Source organism: Palaemon carinicauda, chromosome 21 (assembly GCF_036898095.1).
Source record: "Palaemon carinicauda isolate YSFRI2023 chromosome 21, ASM3689809v2, whole genome shotgun sequence".
In the NCBI taxonomy this organism is placed as follows: domain Eukaryota; kingdom Metazoa; phylum Arthropoda; class Malacostraca; order Decapoda; family Palaemonidae; genus Palaemon; species Palaemon carinicauda.
Window position 1 is genome coordinate 89,485,735 of NC_090745.1, and position 3,710 is coordinate 89,489,444.

A 3,710-nucleotide genomic window follows, 5' to 3' on the forward strand; every position below is an offset into this window, starting at 1 on the left:
TAAGGCTTTCAAGAAGAAACTGTCGACTTTCTGGTCCGATAAGTGCTCCTATAAAGTGGAATTAATAATTAACACAGAATCGTTGTGTGACGCTCTAAATGACTAAGAATGTTTACGACAAACAAATCTGGCAAGGCACAAGCTTCACAGTGTGATAGGTCTGGGAAAACTGTCCTTAGAGGGAAGTATACGTTCTAAGCCTTTGGAGTATCATATGGTGTAATCTTGCGTGAATTGTTATATTTATGATATCGTAGTATTTCATATATAAAAAAAAAATTCGGGAAAGCCTTTAACACAGTCCTTCTGATGCCAAGTGGTAGCTTGTTATGCAATCTGCATCTACAAGGTGCATCTTGGCTCCAATAACTTTAAACTATCTCGTGTCGACACGATTTATTGGCTACACTAACTGTCACAATTCTCTTTTAAATGGCGTAGTCCGCGTAAACTTTCAAATCAAAGTTACATCCGCAGACCTACTAATGGCAAGTGGGAGCTTGCTATATAATACATGAAATTGGGCATCTTGCTTGAAAGCTCAAGAATCCACAGTCGATGTGCATCTTGGTTCAAATAACTTTAAACGAACCGAAATGATCTCTTGTCGGCACGACTTGGTACCTGCACGATTACACAGAATTCTCTTAATTATCATTGGAGGTTCCGTTCTGATAATGAGCCATTGCACATTACTCAAATTTACTCTACGTTTTAAAGGGAAGCCAGTGCAGTTCAGTCGGTACAGAGATAATCTTTTCTCTGTTTATTAAGTTTCGTAACTTTTAAGTTTTATTTTGGATAAACTGTAATGGAAAAAATTAGCTGTACTCAATTCGGGTAATGAACCTGCTAATCACTAGGTTCTTAACAGAACATATCTCTATATAATTCTTATCAAAAAGCAATGTTTCAGAGAAGAGATAATATCCAACTTTTCTTACTACATTATCTATTTGAACACAGACTAATAATAGTAATTACAATTCGGTAATACCAAGGTCACGAAGTCTACTTGATATCTGGAGTAAATTCGTTTATTAATAAAACTGTAGTATCAAGCCGTTGCAACATTTTGGAGTTGCCAGATTTATTCTAATATTGCCTTTGTGTATCGGAAATCACGAAATAAACTGAATTAAAATGACTTTGTCGTAATATGTACATACCTCTTTACTAATTGGTGAGATAAAGCAAGTCATTACATCAACTTTCTCTTGCTTAGTGTTACCAACATTTAGAAATCGGACCAACTATCCAAAAGGCAGCCTCTTACCCTTCTTGGATAACCCCCGTAATTAGTGTGTTGAAGACCCCCTCCCCCTTTTTTTTTAACCAAAATTATATTTTAACCTGGCATTTCCTTCGACACTATGCAGCATGTGTTTTAGATAAATTCTAGGATGCATGATACAAAATTTGTTCATTAAAACTATTGAGAGTGAGAGTGTGTGTGTTAAAACTATTGCGAGAGAGTGCGAGTGAGTGTGTGTGTTAAAACTATTTCGAGAGAGAGAGAGTTTTCTTAGACTTCTTTAGTGTGGTAGATCCTTGGTGGTGAAAATTGGACTATCCTTTAATCAGCATACGAAATGAAACGGAAAATTATTTTTTACGTACAGTATTGCGAGAGAGTGTGTGTGTGTGTGTGTGTGTGTGTGTGTGTGTGTGTGTGTGTTAAAACTATTGCGAGAGAGTGAGAGTGAGAGTTTTCTTGACTTCTTTAGTGTGGTAGATCCTTGGTGGTGAAAATTTGTCTATCCTTAAATCAGCATACGAAATGGAACGGAAAAATTATTTTTTACGTATATAATACTAACAAACATAGAGGGGGTTACTATGAATACTTAAATGTATCAAGGTTACTTTCTTCTTGGTTTTTTTTTTTGGAAATTTAAAACGATCTTCTGATAATCTCCATGATAAATATTTCCGTTCGCAGTTTCCCATCGAGATAAGATCTTGGTTATTTCTTTATTGTGTTAACTTTAAACTACATTAATAACTATATTATTTGTTTTATTAGCACTGCTTCGTGATACGTGGATAGCGTTATCTAAGTACGGCTTTGTTTAATTAATTTCTGGGATAGCTGTATTTTGACTGTTCGTTCATTTTTAATATGCTTCGAGAAGGTTAATATAATTGCTACGTGGGAAGGTGTTGTGTAAAAGCCTTAAATATGGAAAAGTTTAGTTTAGTTATGATTATCAATTAAAACTTTTAATAATAAGTTTGTATTTCCTAGAATTTGCAGACATCATTCCTAGGAAAAAAAATTTTAGTCAAACTAGTTTTTATCAGCAGCCGCTTAATATAATAATGATTTGGTAGAATTAAAGGTTTATGATATATGGAGATTTTGGTTAATCTCTAACAACATTTGTATTAAAGTCTAGTTTAACACCTTATGTATACACATTTAGTTTGGATATTATTGAACAATGGACTATTGATATGTAAAGGCTGAAAATATCTGGAGTATATGGCAGTAACAATGTAAGTCCAATTACCAAACTACCAAGAAGCTAACACTTTACAAAACTAAGCAGGAGACTTAAAATTTACTTCAGGGCGTACTGAGGGTACAAAAAATTTGGACTATAAACCATAAGGGAGAAAGGGAGGAATTTTTTTTTTTTTTTTTATAGCCAAGTACGACCATATTTCACTCTACATTCATTAATAAGCGGAGAAGATAAACAGTGTCTTGTCCAGACATGTCTCTGAGATGACGGAGCAAAACTTCGTTCGGAATTAATGATATAAAAAAAGAGGGAAGCAATCTCTCAAATACCAGAGCACTAGACCTTCCAATGCAACAAATGAACTAGATATATATAAGCTACTTAGTGATGTCAGAGTAGCAGCTGCCATGCTTGTCAAGTTATAAATGGGCAAGCAAGACAGATTTCAGTTTATACCGTAAACACAGAATGCCAACTTTCTATTGCTACGTAATAGACTTAATTCATTAGTAAAGTTATCTGGCACCGTAAAGTAGTGCCAAAAGGATAGTATGACAAATATTATAAGAAAATTTCAGTTCTTTAACTCTATCTATTGAACTGGAAGTTTTTATTTCTGACAAGTGTCCAGTTTAAAATAGCTCCCTTGACAGCGATGAGGCCTTTTCTTTTTACAGAATTTAGTGCTAAAGGGGTATCAAATGACCTTTCAAATAAAAAAAAGGAACTGAACACTAGCCCGCTGATTAGTCCAGTGTATTAAAAAGAATAATGCCTACCAAAATCTCTGAAAGGGCCTTTTATCGTCTGTGAAAAATTAGCATGGCTTACATAGGCTATAGAGCAACATTGTGTATTTCTTGCTGTTCTGAGGTTAAAAATTTTTGTCACTGGGATAGAGGAAATTGAAAACCTAATCTGTTCAATTTATATGTAAGGGGACCATCTCTTAAAAGAATTAAATGAAGGGTGAAGGTTACTTTAAAAATAATCTATTGGATACCAAACAATTACATAAAAAATGCCATGATTGGGTAATAGGGACCCATCTCATTATAAAGATGCAGTTTTTGAAAATATTGTAGTGACAGTGATATCTAATACGTCAGATTATGTATATGCGAAGGCTGGTATTGAAGACTTAAAATTTCAACTACCATTGTTTATGTAAACCGAAAATACATGTTATCGTTTCTAAACCGGAAAGTATGTTGTTTTTGGTATCAAAGGTTAAAGGTATCT